This window comes from Ovis aries, chromosome 17, assembly GCF_016772045.2.
Source record: "Ovis aries strain OAR_USU_Benz2616 breed Rambouillet chromosome 17, ARS-UI_Ramb_v3.0, whole genome shotgun sequence".
NCBI lineage: Eukaryota > Metazoa > Chordata > Mammalia > Artiodactyla > Bovidae > Ovis > Ovis aries.
The window spans coordinates 19,840,624-19,867,449 of record NC_056070.1 but is presented as its reverse complement, the minus strand read 5'-3'; the positions used below and the strand labels follow the sequence as shown (position 1 = coordinate 19,867,449).

At 37.6% G+C, this 26,826-nt stretch overlaps 1 protein-coding gene and 1 non-coding gene across 3 annotated transcripts in view; both read right to left on the bottom strand.

Moving 5' to 3' along the window:
- Positions 1-2,054: 2,054 nt before the first annotated feature.
- SLC7A11 (solute carrier family 7 member 11) overlaps positions 2,055-26,826 on the bottom strand; it is a 393,259-nt gene continuing 368,487 nt past the window's right edge. For both annotated transcript variants that reach the window (XR_009596822.1, XR_009596820.1), the window contains exon 14: positions 2,055-17,658. The gene's annotated coding sequence lies outside the window, so the exon portion shown is untranslated. The remainder of the gene's footprint in view (positions 17,659-26,826) is intronic.
- Positions 9,851-10,016, bottom strand: LOC114108896 (U1 spliceosomal RNA). Its single transcript, XR_003585627.1, has one exon. It is a non-coding gene; the product is annotated as a U1 spliceosomal RNA (small nuclear RNA).

Here is a 26,826-nt window from a genome sequence, read left to right as displayed (position 1 = left end):
ACTTGCTGATGGTTCAAATGATGGGTTAACAATAAAGTATTTTTAGCAGTAAAGTATTTTTATTTAAGTTATACACATTTTTAGACATAATGCTATTGCTCACTTAATAAACTACAGTATGATGTAACCTTTTATATGTGTTAGAAAATAAAAAAAAATTGTGTGAATCACTTTATTGTAATATTTGCTTTACTGGAATTTTCTGAAGCTGAACCTGTAATATCTGTGAGGTATGCCTACAGTCTCCTATGACCCTATGTTTTTCTGTAGTATTAATTATACTTTGCTTTTTGATTTCTATTTTTGAGTGTTCTTTTTTTTTTCCCCCTTGATAGTCTAGCTAACATTTTCTCAATGTTGTTTATCTTTTTGAAAGACCAACTCTTTGTATCACTGATCATTTTTACTGTTTTTCTCATCTCTAGTTCATTTATTTCCATTCTGATCTTTATTTCCTTCCATCTTCTAACTGTGGGCTTAAATTGTTCTTTTTTTAATTCCTTGAAGTATGAAGTTAGGTTGTTTAGTTGAGATCTTTCTTGTTTCCTGATGTTTGTATATTTTGCCATGAAATCCCCCCTTAGAACTGCTTTTGCAACGTCTCATAGGATTTGGTAATTTGTATTTCCATTTTTCTTTTTATTTATTTATTTTTTTGTATGTCTGTTAAGTCTCTGTTGTCTAAAGCATAGGTCAATTCCAACATTTCCTTTTTTATTTTCTCTCCAGATGATCTATCCATTATTGACTGTAGGGTATTGAAATCTACTATTATTGTATTGCTCTCTAATTCTTGTTTCAGATTTGTTACTATTTGCTTAAGATACTTAGGTGCCCAAATGTTGGGTGTGTATATATTTATATCTTCTAAATGTATTGAGTCCTTTTACTTTATATAAAGATCTTTGTCTTTAGTTACCAATTTCAGCTTCAAGTCTATTTTACCTGATATAAGAAGGGCTATATACGTTTCATTTTGGTTGTTACTTGAATGAAATTTCTTCTTCTGTCCTTTATTTTGAACTTCCCAGATGGCTCAGGGGTAAAGAATCTGCCTGCCGATGAAGAAGGTGCAGGAGACGCAGGTTTAATCCCTGAGTCAGGAAGATCCCCTGGAGAAGAAAATGGCAACCCACTCCAGTATTCTTGCCTGGGAAATCCCATAGGCAGAGGAGCCTGGTGAGTTCCAGTCCATGGGGTCTCAAAAAGAGTCAGACACGACTTAGCAGCTAAACAACAACACCACCATTCTTTACTTTGAAACTATATGTGCCTTTAGAGCTGAAATACGTTTCTTGTAGGTAGCAGACACCTCTGTAACTAAGGTTTTATGACGTTTTTGCTTCTTAAAATTCAAGAGCCTATTAGAAATTTTTCTTTTGTATTCCAGAAGATGGAGCTATTGCTCAGGTTTGCGGTTTCTCCCTGGCCTGTTATCAGATCACCCTTTGTCCACTCTGGCTCCCTCTAAGAGTTTACTAATGGGGCCTGCAACAGAGTACAGTGGGAGGGATGGGGGAGATGTGCGTTTGGCACTTGAGGATTTGGGGGTACCCAGAGGCCTGGAAGGGACATCCTTGAGTGGGATACTCCCAGAGGTTTGTGGATAGACTTCTTGCTGAAGTTCTGAAGCCAACAGGAGGGAATGTATTCCTTTAATGTCTTTTGATATTCTTATCTGTTTCCTTCTCTTTCTCCTTCTTCCCCCTACCCAGTCATAGAGGTTCCTCCTCAAAAATCAAGAGCTGTTGGAGACAAACAGCTTTCTCCAGATATAAGCCTCACCCCTGGGGTGGTTGAGCAATCACTTACAACTTTTGCTTCCCACCTCCTCCGCAGGAGAGGTCACAATTACGGCAGCCAGAAGTTTGGTCCCTGCAGTGTTGCTCTGAGGTAGAGGCAGGGTGGCGGGAGTCTCCCCCTCTTCTATGTGCAAACTTACCTCTATCCTGACTTGATGGAGTGTTGGAATCTCGCCTCTAGCAGGCTATGCTTTTTATAAATTCTTTCTTGTCCATGGGTATCTGCCCAGTTGTACACTCTCCAAGTTGTTGTTGTTTTTTTTTTTTTTTGTCTTCCTAATCAAGTCCAGTGGAGTGTGGAGCAGGTTCCCTGAATCCCTTGGATCCACAGCCCTTACTAAATTCTTGTTTGTTTATTTTGGGATGCTGTGATGGGCTAGAAGTACATCAAGTACAGAGGCACTTTTGGGTCCCTTGGCATAAAGTACAGAGGCACTTTTGTTTGGTTATGAGTATCTGATTAGTTGTTTAAAAAAGGGAGAGGAAAAAAAAAAAAAGAATGACTTACACTACCAGGGGCTGACATCATTCCTAATAAATCCTCCAATTTTATAACTCATAGTTTAGGAAAAAAAGATTTCTAGTAGAGGTCACCTTCTGGAGAAGTCAAGATCACATAGCCAATGTACATTATCTTTTTAAGTAAATTTGCAAAATATGAATTTGATTTGCTTCATGTATAATTAACAGATTTTTGAAATGAGATTTCTAGACTTCATTTGATAAAGAAAATTCTTGATTCCTGTTTTATAAATGAGGGAAGTCAAAGACTATTATGAATCATAAAGGAATATCTACGGTTTGTTGACAAATAGGATGTATTTATTGTCAGAAACCTTTGGCAAGTGCTCAGAATTCTGAAAAATATTAAACTCCTGACCTAAGGTAAACAGGATGAACTGTAGATGAGAAAACATATAGTATATGTCTATTTATGGTAACCTCCTCTCTGCCATACACATACAATTAAAATTAAAAGTCAATGTTTTTAGACATAAGTATATATGTGTTAATTTGTTAAAGTTATACTTTAGCCAACTGTGGCTGAATGCCCAGCAGGACCAGTTTCTTAGGCATGCAGCCTGTATAGCTATTAGAAAGGCCTTCCCACCTCTGGTTGAATGCTCTATTGTTATTATGTTAAATTTCTCTAGATTTTTTCAACAGGGGTTCTATATTTTCATTTACCACTGGAACCCAGTAGTAGGAATGAATATAGTTAATTCCATATTCATGGATGAGCATATCAAGAGACAGACACATGGAGGACAATATAATTTTTTATGATCTGCTTATGGAGTTTGTGCAGCATCACTTTTACTACCTTCTATGAATATTTAGTGGGGAAGGACTTCCCTGGTGGCTTAGTAGTAAAGAATCCACCTGCCAATGCTGGAGACACAGGTTCCATCCCTGGGTCAGGAAGATCTCCTGGAGAAGGAAATGGCAGCCCACTCCAGTATTCTTGTCTGGAGAATACCACGGACTGAGGAATGGTGAACTACAATAGAAGGGGTCACAAAAGACGCAGACACAACTAAATGACAACAAACAATTCACTGGGCCAAGTCACAAAATTCCATCCAAAGGAGGAGAAAAGGACTACCTCTTCAAGAATGGGAGTACTTCTATAGTCATTTTTTGGATTTTACCTGCCATTCATGTAGAAATTATATGAGTAGTTAACACATGGGCATTACTTCAAATACAGCTTTTCTTCACAACTCAAAGTGATGCTTAGAAAAATGCATGTTCCTGGGAAAGAGTTAAGAGCACAAACTTCAGAATCTAACCCCTGAGTTTGAGTCCTACTTCCTGTTGGGATTTTGGCAGAGTGCTTAACTTACTAGCTAAGTTTTCTTATCTATGTGATTAGAATAATCATAGAAATTACCTTTTATGATTATGCATGTAAGGTTTAAATGACTTGGTACATGGAAAACTATGGGCCTGCAGTATTTTGTTATCTGATATGACTGATGAAACTTATATAGAGAGAATATAATGAGCAATAATATGTAATGCTCCCTACTCCCTTTAACCTGTCACCTCAGACTCATAATGAAGATTACAGTAGAATGAAGCAAAGAGAGTGTATTCCCTTGCTAGAGATGCAAATGGCTTAACAGAGGGCCACAGACTTGGGGTGGCCTCCACAACAGAAACTTATGTTCTCATAGTTCTGGAGGCTAAAATTCTGAGACTGAGGTGTCAGCCCATCCGTTCTTTTCAAGAACCCAGAGGGAAGTAACTGTTCCAGGACATTCTTCTGGCTTTCACGTGGCCATCTTTTCCCTGTGACCTCACATCATCAGCACTTTGTCAATGTTTGTATTCAAATTTTCTCTTCTTTTAAGGATACCAGTCACAATGTGTTCAGCCCATCCCAATGGCATTATTTTCATTTAATTAGCTTTTTCAGGTTCCTTTCTACAAATAGGATTACATTTTAAGATATGGGGGTGGGGTGATTAGGGCTTCAACATTAATTTCTGCAGGGATACAATTCAGCTCACAACAGACAGTAATTTTGGTGAATATCATTATGGAGAAAATATATTTCATTGATTAGAAATTATCAATAATTTGCCACAAAATTTTCCTAAAGTTAATTAGTTTTTGAAAGTAACTGAAAAGATCATGAAAGCTATATGAGTGATTCTTATTTTCATAAGCCTGGATAATACTATTAGATTACTAATTTCATAAACTGTGAAAAAAAATGTTCCATATCCCAGCATGTAATTGTTCTCTGCATAACCACTTTCGTCAGTGAGGCTAGTGGAGGTGATGGGTTCTGGTTAAGCTTTTTCAAATCCTAAAAGATGATGCTGTGAAAGTTCTACACTCAATATGCCAGCAAATTTGGAAACTCAACAATGGCCACAAGACTGCAAAAGGTCAGTTTTCATTACAATCCCAAAGAAAGGCAATGCCAAAGAATGTTCAAACTACCACACAATTGCATTCCTCTCACATGCCAGCAAAATAATGCTCAAAATTCTCCAAGCTAGGCTTCAGCAGTACGTGAACTGTGAACTTCCAGTTGTTCAAGTTGGAATTAGAAAAAGCAGAGGAACCAGAGATCAAATTGCCAACATCTGTTGTATCATCAAAAAAGCAAGAGAGTTCCAGAAAAACATCTACTTCTGCTTTATTGACTATGCCAAAGCCTTTGACTGTGTGGATCACAATAAACTGTGGAAAATTCTGAGAGAGATGGGAATACCAGACCACTTTCCTGCCTCCTGAGAAATCTGTATGCAGGTCAAGAAGCAACAGTCAGAAATGGACATGGAACAACACACTGGTTCCAAATCGAGAAAGGAGTACATCGAGGCTGCATATTGTCACCCTGCTTATTTAACTTATATGCAGAGTACATCATGTGAAATGCCAGGCTGGATGAAGCACAAGGTGGAATCAAGATTGCTGGGAGAAATATCAATAACCTCAGATATGCAGATGATACCACCCTTATGGCAGAAAGTGAAGAAGAACTAAAGAGCCTCTTGATGAATGTGAAAGAGGAAAGTGAAAAAGTTGGCTTAAAACTCAACATTCAGAAAACTAAGATCAGGGCATCTGGTTCCATCACTTCATGGCAAATAGATGGGGTAACATTTTTTTAATATTAAAAAATAGTAAGAGACCTTATTTTGGAGGGTTCTAAAATCACTGCAGATGGTGACTGCAGCCATGAAATTAAAAGATGCTGGCTCCTTGGAAGAAAAGCTATAACCAACTTAGACAGCATATTAAAAAGCAAAGACATTACTTTGCCAACAAATATCCGTCTAGTCAAGGCTATGGTTTTTTCAATAGTCACATATGGATGTGACAGTTGGACTATAAAGAACGCCTAGTGCCAAAGAATTGATGCTTTTGAACTGTGGTATTGGAGAAGACTTTTGAGAGTCCCTTGGACAGCATGGAGATTCAACCAGTCAATCCTAAAAGAAATGAGTCCTGGATATTCATTGGAAGAACTGATGCTGAAGGTGAAGCTCCAATACTTTGCCCACCTGATGTGAAGAGCTGACTTATTGGGAAAGACTGAAGGCTGGAGGAGAAGGGGATGACAGAGGATGAGATGGCTGGATGGCATCGCTGACTCAATGGACATGAGTTTGAGCAAGCACTGGCGTGCTGCAGTCCATGGGGTCACAAGGAGTCAGACACTACTGAGCAACTGAACTGAACTGAAACCTTGATGGGAGACATGTCTTATTTTATCTCCATGGGACCTTTATATACAAAAGAAATTTAAGCCTCTGCTTAATAGAACTTAATTGAAACCCCCTTAAAGAGATGACAACTCCAGTGTTTATGTATATCTCTACTCTAACTCAGAGTGAAGTAATTTAATAAATAATACAGTTCTAATGAGGTGGATGAAACTGGAGCCGATTATACAGAGTGAAGTAAGCCAGAAAGTAAAACACCAATACAGTATACTAACACATATATATGGAATTTAGAAAGATGGTAGCGATAACCCTGTATGTGAGACAGCAAAAGAGACACAGATGTATAGAACAGTCTTTTGGACTCTGTAGGGGAGGGAGAGGGTGGGATGATTTGGGAGAATGGCATTGAAACATGTATAATATCATATAAGAAACTAATCGCCAGTCCAGGTTCAATACAGGATACCGGGTGCTTGGGGCTGGTACACTGGGATGACCCAGAGAGATGGTATGGGGAGGGAGAAGGGAGGGGGGTTCAGGATGGGGAACATGTGTACACCCGTGGCAGATTCATGTTGATGTATGGCAAAACCAATACAATAATTGTATAATAATTAGCCTCCAATTAAAATAAATTTAAATTTAAAATAAATAATACTTTTAATACTTAAATTTATTCACTTCCATTAGATTGAACCTCAATATGCTGTTTTGTTCAGTGTTTTCATGCGTTTGTGTCTTCTCCCCAAATTGATGGAAAGTTTTCTTTTTCATCAGAACCCTGGATTTGCCACTTTGCCTGGTGTCACTTTGTCGTCTTATGTGATATCTACCATTTAAACCAAATGTGTGGGTTGCTCTAATGTTTCTTTCACAACTTGATTACTAACCATAATCACATTCTGAAATTCTCAAAACCTTGCAAAAAGGCCAAGTCACCAAAGTCTACATCAGAAGACTATGAAGTTGCAGTGAAGAACTCATTTCCTTTTCTGAAGCTTAATATCAAAAGAGCAAAGAGTAGAGGAAGTTGGGGTCCCACAGTCCCAGGAGAGCCATAAACATCTTGGTAGTGACATATCTTCTATATGCAAAGAGACCCCAATGTGAGACCTTAGTAGCATTTTGATTGTTACCAGTGGATTGTTTTTTTGTTTTTGTGTGTGTGTGTGTTTTTTTTGAGGTATAATGGACATATAACATTATATTTCAGGTATAAAATGTAATGATTGACTATTTGTATATATTGCAAAATGATCACTACTATAAGTCTAGTTTACATCTGTCACCATATATAGTTAATTGATTAATTTTCTTGTCGTGAAAACTCCTAAGATTTATACTTTTCAGTTCAGTTCAGTCGCTCAGTCGTGTCCGACTCTTTGCGACCCATGAATGGCAGCACTGGCCTCCCTGTCCATCACCAACTCCCAGAGTTCACCCAGACTCACGTCCATCAAGTCACTTATGCCATCCAGCCATCTCATCCTCAGTCGTCCCCTTCTCCTCCTGCCCCCAATCCCTCCCAGCATCAGAGTCTTTTCCAATGAGTCAACTCTTCGCATGACAAGGCCAAAGTACTGGAGTTTCAGCTTTAGCATCATTCCTTCCAAAGAAATCCCAGGGCTGATCTCCTTCAGAATGGACTGGTTGGATCTCTTTTCAGTCCAAGGGACTCTCAAGAGTCTTCTCCAACACCACAGTTCAAAAGCATCAATTCACCATCAAACACACAATGCAATATTATTAATGATAGTTACCATGCTATACATTGTATCTCCATAACATTTATTTCATAACAAGAAATGTGTGCCTTTTGACCCCCTTCACCCATTCTGCTCACCCACCTTGCTCACCCCTCCTGCCCCTGCCAGTTCAGCAACCACCAGTCTTTTCTCTGTATCTGTAATCCCAGTTTTGTTTTAATTCTGTTTTAGATTCCACTGTATAAGTGAGATCATACAGTATTTGTCTTTCTTTGACTTATTTCTCATAGCATAATACCTTCAAGGTCCATTCGTGTTGTTGCAAATGGCAAGATTTCCTTTTTACGGCTCTATATTTTATGGTCGCCTTTTCTCCATCTGTTCATCCATCAATGAACTTCAACACTTCAGGTTTTTTCATATCTTGGCTTTAGCAAATAATGCTGCAATGGTATCTTTTCACATTAGTGGTTTCCTTTTCTTTAAATAAATACCCAAAGGTGGAATTGCTGGTAGGACCCTTCCATTTTAAAGTTTTTGAGGAATCTCCATAATGTTTTCCATAGTGGCTGTACCAATTTACATTCCCACCAACAGTGCACGGGAGTTCTCGTTCCTCCACATCCTTGCTGATGCTTGTTATTTCTTGTCTTTTTGATAATAGTTATTCTATTATTCTAACAGGTGTGAAGTAATATCTTATTGTGTTTCTGGTTTGCATTTCACCAATAATTAGTGATGTTGACCATCTTTTCATGTACCTATTGGCAATATTTATTTCTTCTTGGGGAAAATGTGTTCAAATACTCTGCCCACTTATTAGATATTTTTTTTCGCTGAGTTGTATGATTTCTTTATATATTTCAGATACTGATGTCTTATCAGATACACAATTTGCAAATATTTTTCCCATTCATTTTGTTGACGGTTTCCTTTGTTGTGGAAATGTTTTACTTTGATGTAGTTCCTTGCATTTATTTTGCTTTTGTTACATTTGCTTTGGGTGTCAAATCTATAAATCACCCCCAAGACTGATGTCCAGGAGCTTTTTTGTTTGTTCTTTACTTATTTGGCCACATCATGTAGCTTGTGAGATCTTATTTCCCTGACCAGGTATTGATCCCAGACTCTTGTTAGTGAGAGTGCAGGGTCCTAACCACCGGACCGCCAGGGAATTCCCTCTAGGAGGTTTAATGTCCATGTTTTCAACAGGTGTTTTATGGTTTCATGTGTTACATTGACTTCTTTAATCCATTCAGATTTATTTGTTGTGTATGGTGTAAGATAGTAGTCCAGATTCATTATTTTTCATGTGACTATCCAGTTTTCCTGTCACCATTTTTTGATGAGATTAGCCTTTCCCCATTGTGTATTCTTGGTTCCTAGAGAAGGAAATGGCAACACAGTCCACTATTCTTGCTGGAAAATTCCATGGTCAGAGGAGCCTGGTGGGCTATAGTCCATGGGGTTGCAAAGAGTCGGACATGACTTAGCAAATTTATAATAAATCCATGCATATATAGGCACTTAATTTACTTCTGGGCTCTACTACATTGTATTGATATATATATATCTGTTTTGAAGACAGTAGTATACTTTTTCTCCCTAAATTTTATTAGTTGTTTTATTTTTTAGTTATTTTAAAATGCAAATTAAGATATACTGAGAAATTTTTGCTTATCAGATTGGGGAAAAATTAAAATGAATTTTAAAATTTGATGGGAACGTGATTGTTCTGATAATTATCTTTGTTATGTAGTTTGAAATCAGGGAGTGTAATGCTTCCAGCTTTGTTTCCCCCTCACCCCCTCAGGTTTGCTTTGGCTTCTTTGCAATCTCTTGTGATTCCCTATTAATTTTAGGATTATTTATTTCATTTCTGTGAAATATGCTATTGGAATTTTTATAGAAATTGCTTTGAACCTGTAGATCGCTTTGAGTAGTATGGACAATTTAACATGTTAATTTTTCCCATCCATAAACCTGGAATATCTTTCCATTTATTTGTGTATTCTTCAATTTTCCTTTATCAATATCTTATAGTTGTCAGTGTAGAGATCTTTCACTTCCTTGGTTAACTTTAATTCTGTGTATTTTATTCTTTTTGATGTAATTGTAATAGGATTATTTTCTTTTTTTTTTTTTTTTCTTTCACAGGAAAACACCAGTGCAGTCCCCTCCACTACAACAAATTATGCAGTCCAGTTTCCCACATTTGGAGAAATCACAGGGGCCAGCATATCTGGAGTACAATAGATGAGCCTTGCCCTGAGGAAACCACCTTCACGACCATGGTATCACCCCTGCCAGGTAAGTATGGCATTGTTTTCTTAATTTCACATTCTGATAATAACTTATTAGTGTAGGGTAATGCAATCACTTTTGTGTAGTTTTGAATCTTGCAACTTTACTGACTTTGTGTGTTAGTTCTGACAGTTTTAGTGGAGTCTAAATTATTTGCTATAGTAATATGTCACCAGTAGATAGAGACTATGTTGCTTCTTCCTTTCCAATTTGGATGCCCTTTATTTCTTTTTCTTGCCTAATTTATCTAGTTAGACATTCCAATATGATGTTGAAGACAAGTGGCAAGAGTAGGCACTTATTCTCGATCTCAGAGGAAAAGCTTTTACCTTTCTATTGTTGGGTATGATATTAACTGCAATCTTGTCATTAATGGCCTATATTTTATTGTGGTACATTTCCTCTATACTTTGTTCATAGATTTATCATAAAATCAGTGTTGAATTTTGTCAAGTGCTTTTTCTTCAACTATTAAGATGATTGTATAATTGTATCCTTCATTCTGTTAATGTAGTGTATCACATTGATTGGTTTGCCTTTGTTGAGCCACCCTTGCATTCCTGGAACAAATCCCATTTGATCATGGTGAACAATCCTTTTAATGTATTACTGAATTTGCTTCACTAATTGTTGTCCAGGATTCTTGCATGTGCATTCATCAGGGATACTGGCCTGTATGGTTTGTTTGTTTGTTTTTTTTTTTCTAGTTGGCATTCTTGTCTGACTTGGCATTATGATAATGCTGGCCTTGTAAGAGTTTAGAAGGGTTTCCTCCTTTTCTATTTTTGCAAGAATTTGAGAAGTATAGATATTAAATCTTATTAGAATGTTTGGTAAAATTTACAAGTGATGCAGTCACACCCTGACTTTGTTTATTGGGAGGTTTTTGGTTCTGATTCAACATGCACAGTGAACTTTCTGTTCAGATTTTGTTCCTTCATGTTTCAGTTGGTAGGTTTTATGTTTCTATGGATTTACCCATTTATTTTAGGTTGTCCATTTTGTTGGTATATAATTATTCATAGTAGTCTTTTTTGATCTTTGTATGTCTGTGGTATTAAGTGTAATATCACCTCATTAATTTCTATTTTTTTCTGTAGTTTTCTGGGATTTTCTAAGTGATTTTTGTTAAGATTTCAATCTTCTTAAATTTGTTAAGATTTGTTTTATTGCCTTTTATGATATATTGTGAGGGACATTCCATAAGCACTTGAGACAAATGTGTATTCCATTGCTTTTAGATGGAATGTTATTACATATCTGTTAAATGCCTCTGTTCTAATGTGTCATTTAAGGTTGATGTTTCCTTATTGTTACTCTATCTGGATGATCCATCCACAGATGCAGGTCAGGTAGCATGCTGCTGCTGCTGCTAAGTCGCTCTGTGTGACCCCATAGACGGCAGCCCACCAGGCTCCCCCGTCCCTGGGATTCTCTAGGCAAGAATACTGGAGTGGGTTGCCATTTCCTTCTCCAATGCAGGAAAGTGAAAAGTCAAAGTGAAGAGTTGGACTCAGTCGTGTCCAACTCTTCGCAAACCCATGGACTGCAGCCCACCAGGCTCCTCTGTCCGTGGGATTTTATATCTTCCTGTCCCTCTACTTTTAGCCTGTGTGTGCCCTTACATCTGAAGTGAGTTTCTTGTAGGCAGCGTATAGGTGGGTCTAATTTTCTTGCCCAGTCAGTCATTCTACATATTTTGACTGGAGAGTTTAGTCTATTAACATTGGAAGTCATTATTTATTGATGTGTATTTTTGGCCTTTTTGTTCATTGCTTTCTGGCTGTTTTTTAGTTCCTCTCTATTCCCTCTCTTGCTCACTTCCTTTGTGGTTTAATGACTTTCTCTTTGGGTATGCTTAGATTCCCTCTTCTTTATTTGTGAGTATCTACTACTGGTTTGTACTTTATGGTTACCATGAGACTTTCCAATAATACGTGTATTTATAACAGTCAATTTTAACTTGATACCTTAGGTTTGAACACATTCTGAGCCTCCTTCTCCCACCTATATTTTATGTTTGTGACATCACAATTTACATATTTTGTCATGTATAATCCCTTAACATATTACTGTAAGTTATTTTTACTACTTTACCTTTTTCATATTCATTCTAGCTTTATACATGATTAATCTGTTACCTTTACCAGGGATATTCATACTTGTGTATGTTTTTCTGATACTAACTTGTGTCTTCTTTTTAACTTAAAGAAGTTCCTTTAACATTTCTTGTAAGGCAAGTTTAGTGGTGAAAAATTCCTTTACTTTTTGTTTGTCTGGAAAAGTCTTTATCTTGCCTTAATTCTGAATGGCAACTTTGCCAGGTATAGTACTCTTGGTTGGAATATTTTTTCTTCCAACACTTAGAATTTATTGTGCCATACCTCTGGCCCACAAAATTCCTGCTGCAAACTAAATTTATAATCCTATGGGTGTTCCTTTGTATATAGCAAGTTGTCTTTTCTCTTGCTACTTTTAAATTTTCCTCATAAGTTTGACATTTTAATTCTAATATGTCTTCATGTGGGTTCTTGAGTTAACTTTATTTGGAACTCTCTGTCCTTCCTTTATCTGAATGTTTGTTTCCTTCCCCATGTTAGGGAAGTTGCCAGATATTATTTCTTGAAATAATTTTTCAAGAAATTTTCTTTCTTTCTGTCTGCCACTTTCTTTCTGTCTTTTCCTGTGAATATTCACCCTTTTAATGTGAATACTAATCCATCTGATATTGTTATACAATTTCCTTTATCTGTGCTTTTTCATTCTTCTTTTTTTCATTTTAGCTGCTTGAAGTGAAATCTGGTGTCCTGTCTTTAAATTCATTGATCCTTATTTCTGCTTTGTCTGGTGTGCTATTGAACCTCTCTAGTACATTTTTCAGTTTATTTATTATATTCTTCAGTTCTGTGATGTCTACATGGTATTTTCTTATATTGTCTGTCTCTCTGCTGATGATCTCCCTGTGGTCATCTGTTCTTTTCTAGAGTTAGTTGAACCATTATTTGACCATTAATTAGTTGACCATTCTGTTGAACTCTTTATGGGGTATTAACTTATCTCTGTTTCATTCATTTCTTTTTTACTTTCTACATTGATCTTCATGCATTAGATAAAATAGCTGCCTCTGCCAGTCTTGAAAGAGTGGTTTTGAGTAAGAGATAGATCTTATTGTTCTATCATGCCCTCACTTTTTTCTCTCAAACTTGTATGATTACCAATGCAGTTATTTTATCTTAAATAACTTCCAGTAGTTGAAGTTGTGCAAAACTTGTCACTGTCCCAGAGGGGAGCATCTCATCAAGCACCTAGATTCAGGCTGATTGGCAGCCAGGCGGCCACTATTAAGGGATGCAGACCTAAGGGACTGCAAGCACAGGCATCACCACCAGAGCCATGCAGTTCAGGGTGCTGCCTGGTTAGCAGCAGTGATGAAAAGGGGGCTCCAGGTATGTGTATGAGTTCCTTCCCAGGGATACCTGTAAGCTGTAGCAGAGTGGAAGGAAAGTGCAAAAGTAGCATCCACTATTCCATGTTACTGATAGTAGCTCCGTAGATCACTAGATGTGTCCCACACCTGAAGCCTGTGTCTCAGGCTGAAACTCCAAATAAGCACAGAAAGACTTTGGGTGTGTTTCAGTCTGACTTTGGGTGTGTTTCAGTCTGCTGTTTGTACAGTGTCACAGAGAATGTAGCCTGTCAAGCACTGTCTCTCTGATTATTATAGACCCATGGGACTCAGGACACAAGCTCCCCTGGCCACCAGAGACAGATGATTGCATGGCAGCCCTTGGTTGGCAGCCACAGAAGCCAGGGCATCAGACACTGTAAGAGCTCCCCTCTGGGAGGTACAGCTGCTCTGGGACTTGGCAGTTAGAGAATGCAAAGATAGCATCCACTATCTTCAAGGTCCCTGGAGAGGATGAGAGTTGGCCCTTACATGTATGTTCAATTAGAATCTGTTTCTCAGACTATAACTATGATGATAAGCTAAGAGTGACTAAACTCCTGGGTCTGTTGCCTTTTGCTGGGCCATGTGGATAGTAACCATTTGAATTTTTCTTTCTCCATTGGTTACGGTCCATTGGGAACCACGAACATAAGACCCACTGGCCACCAGAGCCAGGTGATATACAGATATCCTCTAGCCACAGACAGTAACTGGGGTGTCAGAGAAAGGGATATCCTTTTCTTTCTGGATGATACCAGTGATCTGGAGTAAGGCAGAAGCAGTTTACTGAGATTTCACTCAATAACCTCCTTTACCTGAGAGTGCCACCATAGGGCTGTACATGTGCCAAACTAGAAGGCTGCCCCCATATCAATGTTCCTGCACAAGCAAATAGACTCCTTTCACAGAAAGACAGAGGGTTTGTTTCTTCTCTCTCTGTGCAGTGCTCTGGCAGGCAGTCTGCCAAGAATTGTCTCTCTGATTGCTCCACTATCATGGGACCTAGGATCACTAGCCACCCTGGCCTCTGAGTGGCAACCCTAAAACCTGGCACACCTGATATAAGAACCAGAGACACGTAAAAGCTCCCATCTGGGAGATAACGGTGCTAAGACCGTGGTGCAGAGGGTACCTGGACATGGCAACCCCTGGGTGGAGCAAGGCAGAGGAAGAGTGTATAGATAACACCCACAGGGAGGAAAGTGAAGAAAAAAGAAGGTGGAATCCACAGGCTGGAGCAAGGCAGAGGTAAAGCATATAAATGGCACCCACTGTTGAGGGGTAGAGGGGCCAGCTAGTGACCCCTTGCTGGAATGAGACAGAGGGAGAGTGAAAGATGGTGCCTGCCAGGGAGCAGGTCCCTAGACATGCACCAAATCTGCTTCTCAGGCTGAAACTCTAGGATTCGCAAATGAACATCTTTCACCTAATCTGGACATCTCTAGATTGACTGCCTCTCTGCACAGAGCCCTGAGATGGGTGAGTCTGTACACGAGCCCTTTACGAAGCATTTCTCACTTCAGCATGGCCTTGTTGCTTTCACGGATATGAGTCTCATTGATTTCAAAGCTAGATGTTTTGGAATCTTATCTTTTATGTACAGGTCTTAAAATTTGGATCACCCTCTGTGTGGTTCAAACCCTTTATTCCTTAAGGAGAACCTCCAGGTTTTAAGTGCCCTCTTGATTGTAGGTCTCAGCACTTGGGGTGGGGAATTCATGGTGAGATTGTGTTCCAGCTTCCCTTACCCACTTCAGTGTGTGCTTTTTTTATTTGTTTGTTTTCATTTGCCTGATGTATAGGAGTTGCTCAGCCAGTTTTTAGGTTTTTTCTGAGGAAACTGTTACATACTTACAGATTTGGTGTGTTCATGGCAGGAGGAGAGTCAAGAATTCTGCTATGTCACCGTCTTGAACCAGAACCTATCTTGAACTTTGATTATTAAAATACAGATAGTTATCACAAATGGAGGGACTAGGAACAGAGAGATAGCACCTAATTGGCTGCACAACTAAGTTTTGCATGTCATCTAAAAATAGCAGTAAAATCATTGGAATGGCCATTTTTCATAAGTTATTCTTCATAATTATCTTTTGGTATACTAGGTCTAACCATATAAATATTTATAACCAACCAGTTCTTATCTTTCAAAACATTTCAAATATCTAGTTGGAAAGTGAGGTTCAACACCTTTCCATATTTTGCTTTTTTTTAAAATTAGGACATTTTTAAAAAAGTTAGAGTGAGTATTTCAATTGCAGAAATATATTCTGCTCTTCCAAAAAAGAAAAAATGAAATTAATTTACATAATATAATACTCTCTTTCTGTGGTTTGAAATACTTTAAAAGTGAAGTCCTGTTTAATATATGGATTTGCAAGGATACCTGAAACAGTAAAATCCTGGAGAAATATGGCTAATAAATTAAATTTTACCTATTTATCTGGATAATACAAACTTTTAAAAAATATAAAAGTGTCACTTTAAAAAAATCCACAGTTGCAGTTGGAACACAAATACTTATATTTCAACAGGAACTGTCAACATGCAGCTCTCATTATTGGTTGAATCTTATTAATTAACTTGCCATATTTTAAATATCAAAATTATCTTGCCTTTTACTTATGGTTTTATTTAAATTTTAATATTCAAATAAGCTAATTTTTAAAATTTTCTGATCTGTCTATGCTTGTTGTCTTGAAATTTAATATTGTTGAGCAACAATTTAGTCAAAATCCTCCACAGTCAGTGTAAAAAGAAGAAATAAGACTATGAAAAATCAGAGGCTCTGAATGTCTAAGCAAGACATAATTATGTTGTATACAAAAAACTAAGTAATATTATTAATTGTTAACTTCATAAAAATCTTTCAAAGTGAGAGAAACTTCTCCTTGTGATTAAAAAATATAGGAAGATAGAATTGTGAGGGCAGGAAGGAGTTGGAAAAGAGGGGGAAAATAAAAAGAGGAAAGACAAAAATTATAATTACTTTTGACTTTCCGTTGACCAAAGTTAATCTTTCTGGTAAAAAGAGGTTCCTCATTTTAGAAAAAAAGAATTTGACAGAGAACAAATATATTAGAATCAACAGCATCCTCTTTTGTAATCCCTAGGATTAAAAGGAATAGGAATCTTCTATATATTCATGAGGGTGTAATTGTGAAAACTTGAGGAAATGTTAAATATTAGGGATAAGAGCCACATATGTTATATATGTCAGATATCAGGAATAAGAGTTATAAAAAGAAAAGTCATAGAAGGGTGGGAAAATCTGGATAAGATGTCATAGTGGAGTTGTGGTCAACTAAAAAACATTAAAGTAAAAGATGCTAGAGGTCTTGAAGACTTATAAAATATAAACTAGAGTGAAAAAACTCTCTTAACCATTGTATCTAGAAACTACCTACTTTGGACCACTATACCACTTTTGAAATATAGGATTTCTGTTTATAAATACCTAAATTTAGTTCTGAAATACTTCCAACACACAGCACATAAAACAAGTGATGCCACGCCTGTGAGGGCCAACTAGATTACAAAGGCTATGAGAAGGAAAACTTCAGGTGGGTTCAAGATGGTTGTTGTTATTATTGAACTAGCAGAAGCCATGCAAAGGATTACGATAAAAGAATCAACATGGTTGGAAGCAGTTTCCCAATTCCTTCCTACGTCCACCCAGAATTGCACACAAATTTTAGTCAGGACTGCCTATTGGAGAGAATTTGATAGATCTGAAGAGCTCAGAGTTTCAGGGGCTTGCAGCCTTTTATTCCAATTCACTAAACATTTCATATAAGTTCCTCACCACTCAACCAACATTTGTGATCCATAAATAAATACAGATCAGTACAGACAGAGTGGACAGTCAGGTACACTGACCCAAATTCTACCCACTGCAAAGATTTCTCTTCCCACTAACCGTATAACAAAGATTTTAATGCTACAGACTTCCATTTTAGTTTGGAGATATCATATCACATATCACCATCTAGAGGATAGGTGTAATCATTTTCTTCATTACCCAGTCATGGGAACTTTCCACGAAGCCATTGATGAGGTTTGAGAAAGACCAGGCAATAAAACAGGGGGAGGTACATGCACTGGGAGTGCAAACTACCTGCTCATGCAGCCTAGTCATGGCTTCAAGATCTTCAGGACCTCTTCTTCTTCAAGGTATTGGTGACTCAGCAGTGACATATGGAGTTTACCTTCCAGGAGACAGAGACAAAATAAAAAATTGAAAAAATGTCAATTTTTTTTCAATTGACAAACTTTTTTTTGTTTATGTACAGTAGTGAGTACTAAGGAGAAAATTTTAAAATAAACAAAAAGCAGGTAGAGAAAATGTAAGTCGCTTACAGTGCTGAGGAAAGGTAATAGGCGGGTGAACAGAACAAAAAAGGAAGTAAAGCAAAATGCTGTGTGGGCATCCATGGGAAGAATGTTCCATGCAGAGAGAGAACCAGTGCAAACAGGCTGAGGTAGGAGCTTGCTTAAATTATAAGAGGAGACCTGTGTGACTGTAGCACAGTGAAAAAGGAGAAGAGTGGAAACACTGTTGATGACAGCCTGATATCTACCACCTTACACACTTTTATTTCTCAGAGTCAATTAGGAAGCCATTGGAGAACTTCGAGCAAACATGCAACATCATTTGATTGACATTTAAATAGGATCATACAGGCTTCAATATTTCAGAATAGACTGAAGGCGATCAGTTAGGAGACTGTTTCAATTATCCAGGAGAATCATGTAGGTTCATGGTGTAGGTAGTAAGCAGTGTTTCACCCTTAGGCCAAGAGGGTGTTTTGATGGGTTAGAGTTAGTCACTCGGTAGTGTCTGACTCTTTTGCAATCCCATGGACCGTATAGCCCAACAGGCTCCACTGTCCATGGAATTCTCCAGACGAGAATATTGGAGTGAGTAGTCATTCCTTTCTCCATAAATCTTTCCAACCCAGGGATTGAAACCACATCTCCTGCGTTCCTGGCAAACTCCTTACTGTAACAGCCACTAGGGAAATCCTAACTATTAGAGAAAGAGAAGAAATGACTTAAAGAAATGGCAAGAACTAAGATGAGAAACACTTTTAGAGCTAGACTGGGGATGGGGGTGGGAAATCGTATCTGTTCTGGACATATTAATTTGGGGTACTGCTCAGTCAGTTGTGTACATTTTTTATGTATACATAAGATAGAAATTGGGAATTAACAGCCTGGAGGTGTTTGCAGCTGAGGCTGTATGAGATCATCATGTGCGTAATCCAGGGAAGAAAAAAGTCTACAGACTGGGCCCTGGGTATTGCACTGCCAAGCTCAGAGACAGAGCCCTGAGCAGAAGCCAGCATAAGGGAGTGACGTGCAGTAGGCAGTAAAGAAGCCAAAAATTCAGGATTGTGTGTGTCTCACAAGAGTGTTGGGGAAGAGTGATCAGAGTCACATATTAGGTTTTTAAATTTCATTCTCCACATCTCGTAATCCTTTTCATAGTTATGACTCTATGCCAAATTCCAGACATTTTCCTCAAGGGCAGAGGGGTTAAGAGCACAGCTCACAGAGCCAGTCTGCTTGCCACTACCAAATTCCAGCCAGCAAGAATGTACTGAGTATACTTACAAAAATAACAATAAAATTAATAACAAACAACAAAAATCCTAGTCTAGCAAGTACCTCTTTAGCATTTGTAGGCTTGGTAAGCACTCAGCTGGCATTAGTTATCATCTAGCTTCCAGGTTACTAATTTTTGTTCACCTGTTTGTAATCAATTGCTTAATGTGTTAAATGACAATTTTTAATTTCTGAAACTTATATTTAATTCTTTTCAAATATTCCTATTATAAAAATCTGTCTTTTATTCTTATAACTTGATTTGATATTATGTTTTTAATTTGAAGCATATCTTCATAATATCTACCAGTTTGCTTTATTACCTAAATTTCTGAGGTTCTATTCAACTGGCTTGGCATGGCTATAACTCTCTTATATGAAAGATTTTTGTTTGACTGGTTTTTTGTTGTTGTTGGATTGTGCACTTGACTTCTGGGCTTTTATTTATAAGGAACCTGTAGAATCAAACAGATTTTATACTTGCTTTTGCCTAGAACTCCAAGCCTACACCCATCTTCTGGGTCAACACGTATTTCCTTGTGTAGGTTTCTAACTGTAGGGTTTCCAGAACCATTGGTTACCATACACTGAACCAGAGGGCTTCCCTGGTGGCTCAGCAGTAAAGACTCTACCTCCAGTGCAGAAGACTTGGGTTTGATCCCTGGGTCAGGCAGATCCCTTGGAAGAGGAAATGGCAAACTACTCCAGTATCTTGCATGGAGAATCCTATGGACAGGGGAGCCTAGTGGGCTACAGTTCATGGGGTCACAAAGAGTCGGCCATGACTGAAGTGACTGAGCACACGTAAGCCAAAAGCCCAGTAGATAAAGATCCACTGTTTCAGGTCAGCATCCAGGTAGACACACCATCTTCCACATCATCCCCATGTGTAATTAGGCAGCCTTTGTGCAGCTTCTTCACAGGAATGGAGGCTCTGAGTGTCTCAGCTTTGCGTGGGAGTCTCAGTACTAAATCCTTGCTTAGGTTACCAAGAACAGTAACCAAGCTCTCTCTGCAGCCCCACTGCCAGCTCATTTTCCTATAATCCACCTTGGAGTCCTATTTTGTGTCTTTGCTTGGGGATTTCCCTTTCTTACAGTGAGAATGCCTCTTAAATTTTATCCCACATTTGTAGCAGGGTTAATTTTTGTAGGTTGGGGTCAGAGATTGAAGCCACACTATCTATTTCACCATATTACCAAAGTCACAATCACTCTACATAGGTTTTCAAGCCTGGAATTTTATGTTAAGATTATGTATGAAGATTGGTCAGAGGTATACTGAAGGAATACATAGTTGGAAAGCAAGTTATAGTTGTATACACTTCCAGGTCAAGGTAAAAATCTCCAGGAATAAAAAAGACAGGAACATGTGATAGTATCATCATTTGACTATTAAATCCTATTTTTCTAACCTTGTAAGCAGGCATTTATTTACCCCACCACATGGCCTTCCATTATGCTTATACGACATAAGCTAGCTGAAATAGAAATGAAAATATTCTCAGTAAAATAGCTAAATTAGTCCAGCTATTTTGTAAAATAAAACTACCGAAGGTAGTTTCAGTTTTTATATCAAAATCCTAACCATGTCTCAGTATTCTTATTTTAGAGTAGTCTATAACATTATGACTACTCTGTAAAAGTTTTAAGTTTCATAAGTTATGAAGTTTATAAAGACCTAGCCACAAGGAAAAAGGAGCTGAGATAAATCTAACTAATTGAATTTTGCTTTATCAATCTTTTTTAGAATGCTATGCTTGCTTATATTGAGTTTTCAATTCAGATATAGAAGATAATTTGGTACTGAAAAGCAACTGTCTTTGACTTGGCATTAAGAGGATCCATGTAATTCACTATGCTTTTTACCTGTTTAGGAAATCAAAAATGTGCTAGCAGAACAACAGAAATTGTTATAGCCCTGTCGGTTTCATTTTAACATGGTTAATGTTTAAGTGCAACAGAAACAGGAATACAGACAAGAATATGATTTGGTTCGCTATAATTGGAGTCTTTGTTTTTGAGAATCTGTACTACATTTGATAAGACAATATGTATTTGGTTCTGCTGAATAAGGACATATCTGATCTTATGAATGTGTTTGCTGTTATTCAAAATATCATGTAGGCAAATATACTTGAAAAAATAAAATGTTAAAATATTGACTTTTGTTGAAATCACACAACCATAAGTAACAAAATGATTTCATAAATAAAGTGTGAAGGAATTTACTTAAAGATATGAACATTGAAAATTTTATGTGGCACCACCAAATTATTTTGAATAGAAAAATATAAAGAAATGTAGCCTGTGACCATCCAAGGATACTCCAACCCTGTTTATATTGTTTTCTTTTTTTTGTTTGTTTTGTTTTTTAAATTTTTTATTTTTTAAATTTTAAAATCTTTAATTCTTACATGCGTTCCCAAACATGAACCCCCTCCCACCTCCCTCCCCATAACATCCCTCTGGGTCATCCCCATGCCCCAGCCCCAAGCATGCTGTATCCTGCGTCAGACATAGACTGGCGATTCAATTCTTACATGATAGTATACATGTTTCAATGCCATTCTCCCAAATCATCCCACCCTCACCCTCTCCCTCTGAGTCCAAAAGTCTGTTATACACATCTGTGTCTTTTTTCCTGTATTGCATACAGGGTCGTCATTGCCATCTTCCTAAATTCCATATATATGTGTTAGTATACTGTATTGGTGTTTTTCTTTCTGGCTTACTTCACTCTGTATAATCGGCTCCAGTTTCATCCATCTCATCAGAACTGATTCAAATGAGTTCTTTTTTGTTTTCTATGTAGTAAATTTTAATTTTCAGTTTTAATCAGGAAAAATACATTGTTTTTGCAACTCAGTTTTCTGTCAACTATGTTATTATTCTAAGATTCATTCTAAACATTTCTATGAGATTCCCAAGTCGTTTGTACGTATTATTCTTATGCTATTTGCAATGTACCTATTAGTTCAGTGAGTTTAACTGTCAGGATTTTTGTAAGTCAATGTCTATGTCAAGTGAGAAGCCAGATGGCAAACCAATGAAAGCTGGGAATTAAACAAACCAAATTTATAGGGTGCATATCATCACCCCATGTCATGTGAGTTTACAAAGGGAACTAGAAAACAGTGTATATAATATCCTTTCATGGCATGTTTGCATGTGTATATTTTTGTAGTACTTATTTTCAGTGTTTTGCTAGTACTTTTGTATTTATATCTTTGGATAAGTCAGAGGAGACTCTGACTTATAACAAATTAAAAAATAAAAGCAATCTTATTACTCAATTAAAAATTGTTAAATAATACGTTTTCAAAGACTAGGGCTCATGTGTACGTGTGGAGTATAGACATGCACGTATATGTGAAGGGTTTTCCTGGTGGCTCAGAGAATAAAGACTCTAACTGCAATGCAAGAGACCTGGGTTCAATCCCTGGGTCAGGCAGACCCTATGGAGAAGGGAATGGCTAACCACTACAGTATTTGGGCTTCCCTGGTGGCTCAGATGGTAAAGAATCTCCCTGCAGTGCAGGAGACCCTGGTTCCATCATCCAAAAATTAACTACACTCATTTTTCTGCTTTTTTTTTTGTCCCCACTATTCTATATAACCCAAACGTTTCTCTTTGCTTGTATGTTACCTTTGAGTTGGGTTGTTGTCCTATTTAATTAAATGCTGGGATTTCTTGATAGGTAAATAATTGTTTGGATTTTCAGCTAGAAGAACTTCTCTATCCATTACATTTTCAAACAATTCTTTAAAGCTAAACAGGGCTCTTTTTCCTTTGCATTGCTTTTCAATATTGTCAGAAATGTTTCCATAATGAAGAGAAAATTACTTCAGTAAAATTTTCATGTTTATTACATCTCATGTACTGTTCACTGTAATGAATAACTATTTAACTATTACTTTCAAAGACTTCCAGCTCAACAGTAATTCTGCTTTCCTCATTATTGCTGTAATATAACTGCATCATTGTAGCTGATATTTTTTGCTTCACAATGATGCATCTTTAAAAAATACTGTTGTTTTTTTTCTTTCCTTTTAGAGGAGCTGGGCCATTGCTGTGATAAATTCCAATCCAAGAAAGCAGTCATTCAGAGGCTGAGATAGTATTTCATCCACATTGTAAATGCCACATGCCATATCTGAGGTCAGTTCATTCTATGAACACTGAAATTATAGTTATATAACATTTTAATATGCTTATACCAAACACAAAAATATAAAGTATGTCATTCTTTTCTTAGACAAGTAGAAAATTTGAATGAAGAACTGAACTTTAATTTTAATGGTTGAAAATGGCAAAAACAATTTCCGCTCTGTACTTTGTGAAGGCTACAGGTCTTCAGAAGTATGGAGTGTATTTGTTGAAAATGATAACGGTGGTTTGAGGAGTCTGACTCCAGGTCAGCGTACCCTGAGTGACCTTTCAGGCCCGACTATAGGCAGTCACACGGACTTTGTGCTGCCAGCCTCGTGGGGGAAGCTGCTCCCTCCTCATTAGATTTGTTGCGCAGCCCGCATGTTAGTTTTCCGAAAAGAGTCAAGTGAAGGACTAGAGGTTCCTCAAGTCCAACCATGTTCAGACATATACCTGCTTCTTGGCCTAGGTGCTGCTATTCAGAATCCTCTTTACTAGGGCAAGTGGCCCAAGGTACTACTTAGGTGTCTCTGCCCTCGTGGGAAACCTTGACTAAGACACCTTTCTTCACTGGCTCACACTTAGGTCACCTCCCTGCCCTCCTCAAGCCCCTCAGGTGGATAAAAAGACAGGGCCTGTTTGTTTGGGGGTCACGGTCAGTTAGATGATGCCTCCTGTCTGTCTGCAGCACATGTCACTGAACCCTTGCCTTGCTGTTCTGTGTGAAGACATGGAACCCTGGGGAACTGGCATCTATTTTTGCCTCGTGAAGTGCTGTTACAGTGAGTCAACAGGCTTGTCTGTTACCTTTAGTTTGGCTTGTTGTCCTGATTGACCACTTTGACAGCGGAGAGTTCCACATAGCTCACAACTCTTCCCTTTTCCTTTGGTGGCTTTTCTTAAACAACATTCTTTTTATGAAACTAATGACCAAGTAACATAGACATTTTTAAATACTGTGAATTTTATAATGAAGAAAGTATCCTCTTAGAATACAGATAAAAATACTGGCTATATGTATACTCATATTTATAGACAAAGCAAAGAAGAAAAGTCTATTTTAAAATAATACCATATGAAATAATCATGATAACCATATAGAGATTCATGATATCTCATTGATGCTACTAATGCAGTATTTCCTATGTTCAAAATTGTTGGGTTTTGGTTTCCATTATTACTGTATTTTAAAATATGTAGCTTTATATAATAACAATGTCATATTCATATGCTAACAATTAATATAATGTAAATGCTGAACCTTTCCTCCTGACACTTTAGGCATTAAATTAATCTCTTGAGAAAGAAGTTGTTATTCAGGCTACATTAGTAGAGACTGATATTATGTGCAGGAAAACAAAGTTTCATTGTTTAACAGATGCCTAATTAGGGAGTTGAGCACTTGAATCAAGTGAGGCATGGAAATGGATTATATAGCATTTACATGTGGAGCCCATTATTTATCAATAAGAGTAATAAATGCTGCTTTAAAGGGAAACTCACCAAAGCTTAGTTGAACTTTGAGCTTCTAATTTTTCCCTTTCTTCTTTGATAATTTAAATTACAGTACATAACTTTGCCATTATAGCTTCTGTTAAGTTAAATAATTGATTAGTTATCCCAGTGAAAAGACTCAGCGACCATAAAACTTGAATCTTGTAAAGCTTTATTTTCAGAAACACACCACAGATTGTTAAATTTAACAAAGAATCTGTGAAATACTGATGAAATAAAGCAAGAATTCAGGCACTGCAAAATTCCACAGATGAGCTGAGTTAGGAAGATAGCATTGGTAGAAATGAAATGTTCTATAGGAAAACAGCTGCTTCGCATAACATGTATGTCTACCCAATAATAGATTGCTGTATTCTTTTTCAAAATAAATTTGTGTTTTTAGATCTTTAAGACCATATATATAGATGGAATGAATATTTTAACACTGTTTCTGACTTTCAAACAGATAGAATCTTATACTACAATTACTTAATCCTAAGTATTATATATAAAATGTGCCTCTGTGATCTAGCACAAACTGCTCTGGGAGCAGAAACAATTGCTCTGCCATTTAGGAGATGGTAAGTGGCTCCTCAAATTTAACAACAGAAGTAATAGAATAAACTTTTGTAGTTTCAGACACAGCCATTACTATATATACTATATATAAATACATATTATATATATATATATATATATATATATATATATATCGGAGAAGGCAATGGCACTCCACTCCAGCACTCTTGCCTGGAAAATCCCATGGATGGAGGAGCCTGGTGAGCCGCAGTCCACGGGGTTGCTAAGAGTTGGACACGACTGAGCGACTTCACTTTCACTTTTCACTTTCATGCATTGGAGAAGGAAATGGCAACCCACTCCAGTGTTCTTGCCTGGAGAATCCCAGGGACGGGGGAGCCTGGTGGGCTGCCGTCTATGGGGTGGCACAGAGTCGGACACGACTGAAGTGACTTAGCAGCAGCAGCAGCATATTGCCTATGATGGTATAACTATATTCTAGGAATATGCTTAATTCTTGATAAAGGCAGCTTAAAATATAGTATTTGTTTTGACATCTCAATCCCAGGAAACCATGTAAACCATAGAACTTAAATTGTCTGAAGGAATACTAAATAGTACATAATTAAGTGCTAATGTTCTTTTTTTGGAGTAGAGTCCATTATTTATGCACTACTCTGAAATTTTGTGGTTTTGAAGAATTTGATCAGTTTAAACTGCCGTCCGTCTTCCCCATCCCTACTCTCCCACCTCTGGCAGCACCATCCAGGCTGGTGAAAGCCAGCCTGCTCTGCTCTTCGGTCTTCTTCCCACACTGCCTCCTTAGAGCTGAAGAACCTGGTGGCTGCACTGCTCTGCAATCTCTCTCCTGCTACACTGGTAATAGGAGGGGGCTAGGACAGAAGGGGCAACTATCTCAATCCAACTGAACATTGAAGGATGCTTCTGTTCATTGTCACTGTCTTTAGATAATACTCTCTGGCCATTGATGACCTGCAGGTGGCAAACAAAAATCTGACTCTATTGTGAAGGGTTCCTGTGCCTCTTTTGAGAAAGACCCTTAAGGTCATTCCTAGAGAATAGGAGTTCCAGTCTCAAGGTGATCATGGTAGCCCTTGACTGTGGTTGGACTAGTTCAGCTTCTTTATAAAGACTTAGGAGGTTGTCCAGTCCCAGATTTTCAGATTCATTTTAGAACTGAGGCACAGAGATCCTCTTTGTCCTCAGGAGTCAGTCCTTGGTGCCAATTGAAGAAACCATGACAATTCTACTAAATGTCTTATTTGACAACCATAGTTCTTTGGGAGCACTCTGATATGATGAAACCTGTGGACAGCTGTGACTTTGTTGAGGACATTAAAAGATGTCTGTATGGTGTTATATGCAGATGTACGAGTACTACCAGGGAGGTTCAATTACCCAGTTAATTTTCAGCGAATGCTTTAAAGAAACTATAGCGGATCAGAAAGATTACCGAGTTAAAGAATTATATCACTTAAAGTGTGTGTGTGTGCAAATGTACATAGAGAGAGACCTATAATTAGGAAGCCAAAAAGAGAAAATGACAGAGAGAACAATCAAGGTAGCAGTGTTTCACCTCAGAT